Here is a 15,729-nt window from a genome sequence, read left to right as displayed (position 1 = left end):
CATTAGCAAAAATTGGAGTGCAATGTTCTTCTAAGTCTCGACATGATCGAACGAAAATTGGGATTATTATTCAAGAGTTGCTTTCTGTGATGGGTACAACTACTTCAAAGTCCACACATAAATTTGGTGCGAGTGCTACCCAAGAAATTAGTGTGTGATTGTGTTATGGGATTTGTTTTATTGTGTATCAAAGTTTTGGTATCTCTATTGTTGATGTTGGCATGACTATTAATAACGTGTGTGTAGATAGGCAATTTTTCTATTGAATATTCGTAGTAATATAGTTAATATGAGGATAACAACTCTTAGTATCATTAAAAGTACAAGACACGAATTCTTCTTTTGATATTGTGAGAAAACAGGCGGGAATCGTGTTGAGTTTTAGTTCAAAACTAGTTTCAAAAAACTCATATCATGGCAAACGGAAGACTTTAAATTTTGAAACTAACATAAAACATTTTATACCCACCAAGGATCATCTTCCAAGTTATGGAAAGATTTAAACAACAACCAAAGAAATGGTGAAGAAATAATAATCGTTGTTGTTCTTTGGGTCCTCTTGGAAGGCTTGAAAGTTAATGAATAATGTGGAACCTTTGAGGCACCAACAATGACTCAACTTGATATAGATGCTAGTCCATAAACTCTTTACTCTTAAGCTTGAAGTTCATAACCAAAGTATGAACTTCAAGAGAGTATAAATGCAAGTAATCTTCAAGTGTTCTTAACAAAAAAAAAAGATAGAGAATGAGGGAGAGCTTAGGAATTTCAAAATTTGCATGTAAAAAAGGACACATAACACGAAAGCCACTAAGCAAGTTAAAGTGAAGAGTTAATCTAAAGGTCCTTAAGCATTAATCCCTTTAGACAAGCTTGTGACCAATGCTTTCTCCCATACCTATTACTTTTTAATAAATTAACATGAAAGTCGTACTCTTTTCTTTTGACTCTTATTTTATAAAAATAATAAAAGGAAGAAGACAAAAGATTTATATTTTATAAACCAAGTTTACAAAATATAAACTTTAACTTTTTTGTAAAAGACAAAAGAATTTATCGAGTCCAAAATATTGTACATGACTTATTAATTCATACCATATGAAATAATATGTTACTTTCTAATAAAAATTATTACTTCCTTGAAATAAATAACTTTTAATTTAATTATAAGAGTTTTATTGAATATTTATTATATTAATTTCCAATAAATAATGAGTTATATCAAGTTGTTGTTAGTGTGACCCTTAGGATCGTATGTTGAATAGCAATATCACTTTCATATGATTCTTTATCATACTAGATCTTTTAATCTCCCACTTGTGCAAGACTCATATTAGACTGATATAGACAGTGGTAAACATCTATCAATATTTCACTTCCCCCATTAACATGCGACTTTGTGCCATTCTATCAATACCCAATTCTTAAAAAGCTCAAAGTTGCTATTGGTGTATAAGGTAAGTTTATCAGTTATCCCTTTGCTACAGACATCATGTTGAACATGAGATACGGATCGCGATCAATCGCATTAGTTGTTCAAGTTTTGATAAGGCAACTTAGATGTCTAACTCTCAACACATAAGAGGAACAAATCCCCTCTTAACTACATAAGCCTCTTGCATAGTGCACACCGTACTTGAAAATGGCTTTTATAACTGCCCAGTTAAGGAACAACATTGACCATATAAAAGCATAGTACTCCACACACTTAAGTCCCACTATGTATCTTAGTTATTAAGGATACAAAGATAGTACCTTTTAATCAAGTATCATTCATGATAACAATCCATGAGATAATCTTCATGCAGGTCAGTTCAATACTAGTCCACTCACAAGTACTTATGAAGCTTGGTTACAACCACTTGCCTACTTTCATCTAGTGAGAGTCAACCAATCCAATTCATATTAGTCTTACATTACAATTGCCCACACAATTATAACCGGCTATGAACTTTTAGAATAATAACATTATTCATGGATTAAACATGTTAATATAGAACACAACAAGTATTAATGTGATGACTATATCCCAATATATCATAAAATTATCTAATAGTTGTTGTTATAATGTTCCGATATCCAAATACCAAATCCAAATAAAAAATCTCATTTCTAGAATAATAAAGTCTTAATGTTGAAGTGTGACCATTCTTACTTAGTTCAAAAGAATGACTTTATCAATGGGTTTGAAAAAATTTAATTTGTGTGAATTCTATGAATACTATTATCTCCATACTTAATTTTACTCTAAGTATACTTAAATATCTTTGAGAATTTGATTGGTGATCTTTCGTGACATAGAGTCTCATAGCTTGATTAAGTATACTCTGGAAGTCACAAAGATTTCTATGTGATCCTTGAATGGCAGAGATCAACATAGTTTTTCAATAATCTCATTCACCCAATCATATTTGAATTCAACTTCTAAAGTATTTTACTTCTATTTTGTAGTAGATTGTGTCTTTATGTTTTGCTTAAACTTCATTCTAACAAAATGTATTCTTCATTTCATAATGAAGTCAAAATCCAATTATAATTCATAATTGTTTATATATGTTTATAAATTATCATCTTTTTTAGCTTTTTCCATAAAGATCATTTCTAAACTAATTGTCTCATATACATTCTCTTAGTTCATCTAAAGTACTCTTAGAATGCTCCCTTAGTCATCCAGTGACTTAACCATGTATTCAATTAGTATCCTATGACATGCTTACATCATGATCAAATACCATGTCCTACGCATAATATGTCATAAATGATGAATTCATTTGCCAAAAAAAATGGAATATAAATCATTTCATCTAGCTCAAACCTATGAGCTCCGTACTTTTGAGGCTAGCTCAAAATGATACCATATGACAATGCCAAGAATAATCCAAGAAAATCTTGTGTCATGATCCCTTTCAAGATATTACCAATATATGTATAATGACGTGAAACTTTTAACGTTCATTTTATCTATCCCTTATAGAATTCACATTCCAAGAATGTATCTTCTCTTTCTTAAGTCTTTTATTTTAGAAACACTTTCAGAGTCAAGGTCGAAACAACATTGCTTAGTCATAATGTGATTTCAAATGACTAAGTATGTCTCATTCGTACATGATTAGGAATTTCACTATGCTCCCACTAGTTCTTAGTAAACACACATATTCTATTCATTTTGATATAAAAAAATACCTTGAGGTTTTACAAAAAATGATGACTGTAACATTGAAATGTTTGCTATATATCCACAAATGGATCTCAAGCTCTACACATTTTGTTAGGATAACATGGATTAAGTAAACCTCCAGGCTAATCTATGTAGATACCTTCAAGTAGAAGTCTATTAGAAAAATCGATCTTTCTTTAAATATATTTACTATATCTCATATTAAGAATATGAACTTATGGAAAATAATATCCTTGTTGATCTGATCATAACAACTTGTGAAAAAAGGTTTTATCACAGTCAATGTCATGAGTATGATGAGGACCATAGTCAATGACATGAGTATGAGAAAATCCTTATACTAAAAGTCTTTCCTTATATTTTATGCTTAACCATGTAATTTGTTCTTTCTAGAAGAATCATTTACTCCTTCTAGCCTTGCTATAGGGAGAAATTTTAATCAAGCCCATAGATGATTCTCATACATGGATTAAATCTCATTGTAACACCTGATACCTAGTATGCCTATTATTCAAGCATTTCTTGTGTTTTTCTCTGGGACTCGACAAGTTAGAGGCCCAACTCGTCGAGTAGTGTGAAGATCTGCGGACAATTTAAGTGACCTACTCGACGAGTCGAAAGACAGACTCGACAAGTAGGTGTTGTTTGGGTAAAATCCTAAATTGAGGGTTTGCACCCTATTTATACGCATTATCTCAGCCTCTAACGTCCCACACACTCCCATAAGACATCTTATCGAAACCCTAGCTGTTTTTGTGTGTTCTAAGGCTATTTTGGTGCTTTTTGGTGGATTGTGAAGCTTGAGAAGAGGAAAGGAGCTTGTGAGGCCAAGGGGAAACAAGAAGATCCAGAGTTTGGAGCTCATTTTCAGCTTATTGGAGGTATAAAGCAGAACCTTTATCTATATATCTTAATTTTGGGCCTTTTCCTTCATCTTTCTAAGCCCTAGAGAGGTTGTATTCGGGATTTAGTGTTGGAAGCCATTGTATGCTTTAGATCCAGGTCTATTGGGGGGTTTTATGGCACAAAGGTGCCCATTTTGTTGCTATGAACACCCCATGCACCTTGGAGGCCATCTTTTATGGCTTTTTGGGCCAAAGACCCCTTGCATGCGTACCAAGTTTGGAACTTTACGTGTAAAATGGACATTAGGAGGCCAGATTTATGGTTTTGGTGTGTTAAGTCCCACTGAAATCGACTTTATACTATGGGACAAGGAGGGACTTGGCGATTCGAGATGCTTTTTCCCCAAAAAAATGTCTTCTGGAATGGTTTTGGATGAGTGAAAGGAACGCTCAGCCTACTAGGGGGTTTGCCTTGGACCTGGAAGTCATGGGACTCGACGAGTGCTAGAACAGACTCGGCGAGTCCAAGGAAATCTCCCAATCTTTGAAGATGGGCTCAACGAGTTGTTCATATAACTTGACGAGTCGGATGAAGATGGTCCCGATGGTTTGAATGAAGGAGAACCTGTCGAATTCTTGCTAGACTCGACGAGTGAAGTCGGGGTTGGATCGGGTTAATGGAGTATGGACTCAACGAGTTGGTAGACCAACTCGGCAAGTCAGGTCAACTGGTGTTGACTTTGACTAATGTTGACTTCGCCTGGTTTTGGTATTGACTCGGGTTAGGGTTGTATGTTCTGTTTGATGACTTGGGGGTTGTCGTGTAGGGGTTGAGGAGTCGAGGAGAGCCGACCTTCACGACGAGGACAATTTAGACACTACACGACATCGAGGTGAATTACCTTCCAGTAGAAGTGGGTCTAAGGCACCAAGGTCGGCCCACTAGTAATTGTTAGTTGGGATGATTAGCTTTGTGGTAATTGTCTGGTATGTTATTGATGGATATGTGAGTATGCTAGATTGCTAGATATGTGAGTATGCTAGTTTGCTAGTTGCTATGTATGTGAGATAGTATCAGTAGAAGGGGGAATAGTCCCTGATTCGGTGGCTAGGACTAATGGGTAGGTCGGACAGCCCAGATATGCCTGACAGCATGATTATGATATGATATTATGTGTTATTAGTAGGGGTGAAATAGTCCCCGTGTACGGTTGAGATAGACCGGAGGGTAGGTCAGCACCCCAGAATGGCTTGACATGGGTAAGTCAGCACCCTATAATGGCTTGACATGGGTAAGTTAGCACCCTAGAATGGCTTGACATGGATAGGTCAGCACCCCGGAATGGCTTGACACGGGTAGGACGGGTGCCCCAGAATTTCCCGGCAATATATAAGCTATGTGATTGTATGGTATGTGGTATGATGGGGGAACTCACTAAGGTTCGTGCTTACAGTTTTAGTTTCTGGTTTCAGGTACTTCTTCGTCTAAGGGGAAGGAGTTGGCGGTATAGCAGCCCATCACACACACACACACATGATTTCCGCTTGGAGTTTTCTGGGATTGTACTATGATATTTTGTTACTTCAAGATGATTTGGTTTGAAACATGATAGTATGGTTTTATGTATTGACATGATCTTGGCAATGTTTTGATAAACAATTTATAAACTACTTAATTAAAGAAATGAAATTTTTGGCCTCAAATTTTGGGATGTTAGAAGTTGGTATCAGAGCCCTGGTTTGAGGGATTCACACCCTCGAGGGTATTTGGACTCAAACTGAGGGACTAAGAGATTTTTCACAAAGAAAACAGTTTTTAAAATTTTAAGTTAAAGAATTTTGAGAAAAGACAAGGTGTGTGATGTGTGCGACTGGCCTAGCTCAAGTAAGTCTCCCCCAAGATACCCATACTTGTTATGTTATGTGTATGATTTATGATTCTGAGAACTGCATGCTAGATTAGGGATACGGATCTAGGAGGATGCCTTATATGCCTGATATATGACTCTAAGAACTGCATGCTAGATTAGGGCTAAGGATCTAGGAGGATGCCTTGTATGCCTGATATATGATTCTGATAACTACATGCTAGATTAGTGTTGAGGATCGAGGAGGATGCCTTGAATGCTTGTTGTATGAGCTGTTTGTTAGGGCTGTTTAGCCAGTGGTAGGATAGCCTAATTAGGTTATGCCTGATATGGTTACTCACTGCATGAATGTTGCTTGCTTTATGCTAAAGGGGTCCGGCTAACTTTAACTAACTAGTGAGCGGATATGTAACAGTATTCGCGAGCTAGTTAGGGAAGGGAAGTAGGGAATCCTAGTGTAGCTGATGGCGGAGAGTAGGTCGGAGGGTGCCCTAAGAAAGCCTAGGATGAGATTAGTTGGAAAGGGATTTTGGTAAGGGGACTTGGTGAACTTGAGGCAATCCTTGAGGAAAGTACGGATAGATGTGGAAGGAAGTATGGGCCCATACTACTGAAAACAGAGGATCCATACTCGAGTCAAGGAGGGTCGAGATGGAACCAGGAAACCGGGAGAGTGTGTAAGACCTCTTAGGAGTATGTATGATCCTAACGTTTACGTGTTTATTTTTAGTATGGTGGTCACACTACATGGAGCAGGAGGCTCACGATCTGGGTCGGGATCAGGATCAGACTCGGGGGCAGGATCTGAGCAGGTGGATGATGGGCTACGCGAGTTCATCACGTCTGAGATCACGAGAGGTATCCTTGAGTTGACCCTGGTTATTTTCGGGTCAATCAAGGAGGGGATTATCGAGCTGATGGAGGATCGCTTTCGAGCATTCAGGAGTGATTTGGTGTCTGGCCAGGCGGGTACGCGCATATTGTCCTTCAAGGACTTTAGAGGGAGTGGTGCGCTAGATTTTCACGGGGTGAAGGGGCCCATTGCTGCCAGGAGATGGATCACAGACATTGAGTCTGCGCAGATGACGAGCTTCTGCTCGGAAAGGTCAAAGTTCTGCTTTGTTGCAGGATGTCTGAGGGATAAAGCTAAAGACTGGTGGGAGTCGGTTGGAGACTCGTTGGGAGCCCCAGCCATTGAGGCTATGGTGTGGTCAGATTTTCTGACCAGATTCCAGGCTGAGTTTGCGCTGGCTGTGGAGCTTCAGCAGCTGGCCAGGGAGTTTCTGGATATGAGGCAGGCGACTGAGACAGTAGTGGAGATCACCGCTAAGTTTAGGGAGAGGGCCCTGTTGGTACCCCAATATTCGGGGGATGAGGAGATGCAGAAGACCTAGTATCATGATATTTTGAGGGCTGATATTCGGGAGCATGTTGTCTATTCAGCTTGCCCGACCCTGGAGTCCATGATTGCCAGGGCGCGGGAGAGAGAGCTCGATTTGGAGCATGTCTAGAAGAGGAAAGTAGAGACTGAGTTGGTTACAGGGGTTTCGGGGAAGAAACCTAAGGGATCCGACGTTAGGTTGAAGAGCCAGCCAGGCCAGATCCGCTGTCGGAAATGCGGCAGGCTGTATGAGGGAGCTTGTAGAGTGGGATCGTCAGGCTGCTACAATTGCGGCAAGACGGGGCACTTTGGCAGGGATTGTAGCGATGTCAATCTTTGAGATCTGCTCCTGTTCGGAAGGGAGCAAAGTAAAATTTGTTGCCTGCACCTTCGTGGACCGAGCTCTGATGTGGTGGAATAGCCATGTCAAGTCACTATCTCTTATAGTAGTGAATGCTATCGGCTGGGAAGCTCTTAAAGAGCTCATGATTGAAGGATACTGCCCAAGGGGCGAAGTTCAAAAGTTGGTGCGTCAACTCTGGAGGCCTAACCATGAAGGGCTCCGACATAGTTTCCTACACTTCCAGATTCAACGATCTGGTAGCGCTATGCCCGGGAATGGTCCCTTCTGAAGCAAAGAATATGGAGAGGTATATATGGGGTTGGTGCCTCCATTTCAGGGGAATATACTAGCTTCAAACCTCGCTACCTTCGATAGTGCCAAGCGATTGGCACAACGACTCATTGACTATGGGGTCCGTACCCCGTCAGCAACAACCCTATCCATCTCAAAACCCTCCAAAGTCGTTGATAACAAGCAGAAATTATGGGATGAAAAAACGAAGAACGCTACGCAGAAAGCTACCAAAGAGCAGCAGGTCGTAGCGGTTCAAGTTGCGATAGCACCTGCCGTTGCTGCACCGGTGAAGCAGTACGTAGGGAGTTTGCTAAAGTGCAAAAAATGTAACTTCCACCACAACGGACCCTACCGGGAAATGCAGTGCTCTAACTGCAACAGGAAGAGGCAGACTACCCATTTCTGCAAAGCTCCGACAAGGCCAATCAACTAAGTCCGTGGTGTTGGTGTGGGCCAGGCTTGCTACGGTTGTGGCGAGGTGGGACACTACAAAAGGAACTTCCTAAAGGCAGGGAATACCGGTGGAGTAGGAAGGGTTTTGGATTTAGGCCATGAGGAAGCAGTTGCCGACCCCACAGTGGTCACTGGTACATTTCTCCTCGATAACTCTTATGCATGCATTCTGTTTGATAGTGGAGCGGAGAGGAGTTTTGTGAACCAAAAATCTGCTCACTAACTTAAGCAAAAATCACGAGCACTTAAAGAACCGTTCACTGTAGAAATGGCTAATGGAAAGACTGAGAGCATTAGCGATATATATACATAGGATGTACTCTAACTCTAGATAGTCATTCATTTTCAATTGACCTCGTGTCGGTCTCAATTAAAAGTTTCGATGTCATTATTGTTGGGCTTTGATCATTCTAACACTCCTAAGTGTACATGCAACCCTAAATACCTTGGATCTATGTTTTCTCTATTCTACATGTAAATATGAACTTTCCAAGGTATTCATCCTAACTAACATACTAACATTGATTCAAATGAATATATCAAGTTAGAATTACATACCTCTTTGACGTAGATTGTCTTCATGAAGCTTGAGTGCCTAGTGTGTGACATCCCCAAAATCACGGATAGAAAAGACCGGTTTTGTTTATAGTTTATTTCAAAATCAGAGTAATCATTTAATAAAAGAGTTGCGGAATTTGTCCCAAAACAATCTTATGATAAAGATTTATCAAAAGCATTTCCATAGAAATGTATTTCATTAAAAAGACTCGGGATGTCATGTTCGATACAGTACATAAGTATAAACAATACAACATAGGCCATACTACATTATTCCGTATTTACAGACCTAAAATCCATTAATCTCTTATCCCAAGACATCACATCTATGCTCATGCGCCACTACCTGTGATACAAGAAACTGAGTGGGTCAGGCTTGGGAGCCTGGTGAGCACATAGGGTTTTCAACCCACAATAAATAAGTTTACTAACTTTATCAAACCAAATAAACTCGATTACCCATTCCCGTTATCCTTACTTTACGTCCCTAAGACATCTAACACAAGGGACCTAGTCTAAGGACTCTCATCGGGATAGACACTACTGCTAAGGGGATTCCTCAGCCGTAAATGTCCTTAAGGAAACCATGTGGGGGATGTAGTACATCTGGTGAGCACACAGTTAAAATAAACACACAATTCGAATAAACACCTACAGGTTGCGAGCCTGCTAGTGTTCCACTGGACTGTCTAGAATAGTCTGTGGTCGTCATATGTACTCCGTAAGATGATTGGATCATCATTAACATCTATAACGAGGCCTCTCATTATTTTCTTTTGTCACACAGAAACTATTACATCTACCCATGTTTTACTCAACACATTTTGTAGATATAAAATACATATACAGTTTAAATCATTGAAAACATGTATAAAACGTTCATCCAGCATAGATAGCAATTATTCAGATAATATGCACACATAGCAGGTAATTTATATAAAATACTTCATAGCTATGTGTAAGCTGAAAGTAACTATGCACTCACCTGAGAAGGTGGTGACTCGGTACTCGGACAACGCTTCATTTACTTTAAAATAATTTCCTTCAACGAAACCTAGTATTATCAACACTAGATTTAGTCTAATATTACCGTGACAAATTATTAGTCTTATTATTATTATTATATAATCGTTTAAACAATACTTTCCAACCGCTATGTACAGACAGGGGCCAGACATAAAACACCGGAGGGCAGGACCATTTTGACGTGTAGCACTTCTGAAATCCAACAACCCTATGCAACCCTTTAAACCAGATTCCGCGTACCGTGAGTAGTTAAAAAGATATTATAACGACACTTATATAAGTCATAAAAATAGCTCAAATATTTATTTTAAATTTATAATGACAATACTAATTTTAAATATAAACTATATTTAAAATAGGGTAAGCATAACTTACTTACAAGGGGATTTTAGCTAGGACTCGGACTCTGCAGGGGCAGAACTTCGTCGTTGAATCTTTCTAAAAAAGATTTGTGCAGCGCTTCAGCGCTCACCTTACTATACTAAAACTACAGAAAGAGAAGTCGAATCACGAGAGACCGAAGTGCTCGGGGATAAGGAGAGAAAGACTCTTGAATCAAGAGAATGATTCAAGAAATATGAGAGCCCAAGCTTCTTGTTTATAGTAATTGAATTTACAAAAACTACCCTCCATAATTACTTAATGACCTTATAGTTATATAAACAACTAAACACTCCTTCATAATACTATTTTAAATAGATTTAACGATATTTGCACTAAACTAATGTCGAAAGAACTCAACATTAGTCTTATAATGACCGCATCATCGATATATTTCTAATTATATATACATATTATACATATGTGTACGTATATATGATTTATACTTTATTTTAATACGTAAATATGCTATTATAATTTTAACTCGTTCATACGAAATCCGTTTTTGACGTTATTTATATCCACGCGTAGGTGGAGACGTACTCTAAAACTTTCGTTTAGACTTCGTCGGCTAATTTTGACTTTATTTTTAAAGTTATATTTTTAACAGGCCGGGACACGATTGGTCCGTTAAAATCTCATAACTTCTTTATCCGATGTCCATTTTCATCTGTCTTTTTTATTGTTACGCTACTAATAACGAGATCTTCGATTCTCGTTTAGGTTGTGCCAGCTAAAAACCGCTAGATCTAATACTCGAACTTCGGGTTGTACACCGCTAAGCCGAAACTTCGAAAAATCTTAACTTCCTCATAAGAAGTCAGATTTGGGCATTCTTTTTATGGATGCTCTCAGGTTAACATATTCTATGACTTTCATTTAGATTACTAAGGCTAAAAGAAGCTCTATCATAAATTCACTATTTACGTCTCCCGGTGCCGTGTCGGTTTTACCGTAAAACATTAACGGGCCATAAGTTCTTCGTTATAACTCGAATTTCGACGCTCTTTATATGTACGGAAACCTTGTAACATATACTAAAACTTGGTTGATATTATTTATTCTTAATAATCTTTTGTTGAAAGGTCGTTTTCGACCCCTATTGCCTCTAAATTGACTAGCCCGGATTTACGGGCGTTACAATTATCTCCCCCTTAAGATGATTATGTCCCGGAATCATCAACGAAACAGGATTGTATAATGACTCCATACGTTATATCTTCATCCTAGGTAATAACTGTAACTTCTATGTCGCTTCGAACGAGTATCTAACTCTTGGACTCCTTGACTGCAGGTGGTGCTCGGTCTTGCACCTGCTCGTTGGACTTTCAATCATGACCTTCGTGTCACAACCTCATTCTTTATCAGAGACTCCTTCTTCTTCTTAAAAAACTTAGGAAAAGTTAATTTGATTACTACAATTGACCGATGTGTCATATTCTAATGACCTATCATTGTATGTAGCAATGCTTAGACTCAGGTATCTTAGAGTCAAATTCCGGAATGAAATATGCCTTCCTTCATCGTCTAATGTGATATAATCACATTTTAACATGTAGCATTTCTAGCTACCAACTTCTTTAACAACGAGCGTGATACTTCTATTGATCACTTTAATTTCAATCGTTTGGTTTAAGTCAGACGCTACATCAAACTTGGTTCTCTAAACCACGTAACCTACTCATCGTAGTCGGACTCAATGTGATATGACCACTAGGTTCGTGATAACAACAATCTTCTTAGTCATTACCGAAACAATGGTAATGACATACTTGAATAAAACAAAATCAATTACTAGTTTTTTGGTAACCTTGTGACTTTCCCTGATCCAAGTGTGAGTCTTTTGCTTCCGGTAGTATAGGCCTCTACTACCTTTCACACCTACTCATACTCGTCCCAAGTATTTTCCCGTAGTTTTCCAAGTCACCATACAAGAAAATCACATAGAAACTTAACACAATAAATATCAAAACGAAGGTTTTATATTATTCCTTGAAACGATTACATGGGTCTTCAAGTTCACCCTATATTATGCTTCTAATAGGCTACACCATATGGCACTATCTACATGGCTTCTTCATAACTTGATCTCCATGTATCCATCCTCACTCCACATTCCTTGCATCGTCAGCTGCTTCGTCTAGGATCATATGGAATGCTCTTGCCTTTGGTTTTGGCGTAATGTTTGGTCTTGCTGCCTCTTTCTTTTTCGGGCAATCCTTAGCAACATGCCCTTCTTCACGGCATTCATAACACACCCTTTTGCTGGCGGTGCACTCGTTGGTGTAATGTCCGGTCTTCCCGCACTTGTAGCAAGTCACTTCTTCGCTACATTTCCCAAAGTGATTCTTCTTGCACTTCTCGCACCATTTCACTTTGTTTCCTCCTCCGCTAAACTCCTCTTAACCAGACTTGATCTTCTTATTGGGCCTCGTAGACCCCTCAAACTTCCTCTTTTCTCCAACCTCAATCTTGTTGGCAGCTCTTCCCTTAATCATATCTTCCACAGACTTGGCAGCCCAGATAGCTGCCTCCAGAGTAGGTGCCTGACGCACCGGCACCGCGTACTCCATGGAAGTCCCTTTGCGTACTTGTCGATTTTCGTCAGCTCATCCGGAACAAGGCGCAAGGCGAACTCCATCTTCTCTGTGAAGTTGTTGGTGTATTCATCAATTGACATGCTTCCTTTCTTCAAGGTCAGGAACTGGTTCTCTAGCTCGAATAAGATTTGAGCTGAGCAGTACTTTCATTTAAATTGCACCATAAACTCTGCCCATGCCAGTTGCAGGGGCTCATTGGGGCTTAAAGTCTTTCCTAGGGTATTCCACCAGCAAACATCACCTACTCTGAATTGACGTACTGCAAACATGGTTTGTAGCTTGCCTTTGCAACCACATGTCATGAAGGCATTCCATCTCTGAGATCCAATCCATGAACCCGATCGGATCTTCCTTCCTAGTGAAAGTCGATGGTTTGCAAGTTAGAAAATCTTTGTATTTGCATCCATTCCTCTCGACTCCTTCATCATGATTGTTCCTCCTAATCATCGGGGGATCAGCTTGACCAAAGGTCCTACTATCGTTCCCTTCCTCAGACTGCCCATCGGTGACAACCCAAAATTTCCATTCTTAACAAACCATACCAAGCCAATAGAAGTTAGAACAGTTACAGTGAAATTCCAGACTTTGGGTATAAGTTTGAGTATTTCAGGCTTAGCACTTAAGGAGATATCAGGAGAGTGGATGCACTAGGGTTTTGTGTAACACTGTTATTCTAATACTCTATGACATTAGAGTTCATTCCGGGAATAAAATATTTTCTGCCAAAAATCTCAGGACTATATATAGAAATCTGAACCAAATAGTTCATTAGTTGCATTTCCAACTAGAGAAAAGCCGAATTCTCTCTCACGGATCTTCGGGTTTTTATCCCAAATCGTGAGTACCTTTCTCTAGTTGTATTATATGGCTTATAATATGCTTAATAACATCAATTTCGTAACAAAACAACTAGATTCGGGAGTTTACCGCCCAAAACACCTTGGGGAGTAAACTCCTAAAAAGCTTGTATGCTAGTGCGTATATGACTAGAAAACATCAAAATCGGATCAAGACCCAGAGATTTGGGAGTTTACCGCCAAGAACACTTGGAGAGAAACTCCATTTTAAGGGCCAAAAGTGTGCCCAATGTCCCTTAAAGCCTTGCAACTCAACATAGGGACTACCATTACATGTTTAGACCATCAAAACAATTAAAAATCAAAGCTAGAAGTGAGTTCACGGCCAAGAAGGTTCTAGGGCCGTGAACTCCATGTTTAAGTGCCAAAATGCTCTAAAAATCCTCCTTAAGCCAAGAGACTAATTTGGGCATGTACCTAAATGATTTTAGGACTAGCTAACACACTTAGAACACCAAGAGTAAGGTGTTCACGGCCCAAAAGTTTCTAGGGTCATGAACTCCATAAAATGGTGCCAAATGGTGCCATAAACTCTTCAAAAGCCAAGTACAAAAGCCTAGTTTTACTCCTAGTGAAATTAAGGACTTGAAAACACCACAACCACCCTCCCAAAGATAGAGTTTACGGCCAGGAGTTTACTCTCCGGTGCCGTGAACTCCAAATCATATGGTCATTTGACCATAAACCCCCATTAGAGGTCTTGCACTCCTTTGTTGCAACCCATTTGCCTCCTAACACTTGACCAAAAGCGTTTTCCTCGCATTAAAATGCTTATACTTGTATAATTAGTGTTTTAATCACTAATTATTTATATACATATGTCTTCATATGTTATTAGGATCATTTTGTGTGTCTAAAGTCTTCACTTGACACCAAGCACTTATCCGATCATTCCTTACGATAACCTTCCGTTCAATTCCAATCACTTACTGCAGGTGAGTTCATACCCCTTAATCAATGTTTTAACAGTTTTTAAATGTTTTATGGGGGGGATACAAGTAGAATTATGCTAATTATTATGTCAATCATATGTGATTAATAAGTAGCATTCAAATGATTGGCTATTCATTAGCCGTTTTACTAAACAGTTTCCTTCAAATGATTTTTATAAACATTTTATATGTTTAAAACTCCTTATTACACTGTACATTTTACTATGTATGTTTTATTTCAAACTTATTTACAATTGTGATTCAAACAAATGTTTCCTTATACTAAATTGTTTTATCAAACCCATGCCTTCAAACCGTTTTATAGATTGACATCAAGTCGATCTTTTCTTAAGATAATAATTATGTTCAAAGGTTTTACAAAACTTATTTATGTTTTTATATTATAACTTGCATGCCTCTATATGTATAGTTATATAAGAAATGTTTAAAAGACTTAGGAAGGCTATCCACCCTATTTCCTTTTCGCGCTTGAGATGTGGTCTGGTGGGAAATTGGGTACTCATCCGAAGGTCGTTTAAATATTAGTTATATAACATATGTACACATATAGTCATAAAGGTCCTTCCAGTTCATCCCATGCCCTTGGGTAGCAAGGGTATACATCTGTGTCCATACGTACAAGTTAGATTACTAGTAAACTACCATATAGGTAGTTTAAGAAGATACTAGAAATATTACTAGAACGCGATATCATACCATGAGTCAGTTCATTCATGAGTCAAAACATACTAGAAAGATAACATATACAACTATACTAGGAAGAGAATATATACAACGATACTAGAACGAGTAACATTACATTACATATACACGAATACGTTAACAATTGTGATCCACTGTATCGAAGCATGCCTTAAATGTCATGGCCCGAGTTGTAGCCAGAATTCTCTTGGAGGGAGAGCGTGAGTTTGCGTGTAGATCTATACTGGATTGAGTATCCTACACCTTGTTGCTAGCTACAGCCGGACCTGCAGGTCTGCGGGTGCCAAACG

The sequence above is a fragment of the Lactuca saligna genome, chromosome 2 (genome assembly GCF_052625555.1).
Source record: "Lactuca saligna cultivar CGN05327 chromosome 2, ASM5262555v1, whole genome shotgun sequence".
NCBI classification, from domain to species: Eukaryota; Viridiplantae; Streptophyta; class Magnoliopsida; order Asterales; family Asteraceae; genus Lactuca; species Lactuca saligna.
This window is presented reverse-complemented; position numbering follows the sequence as displayed.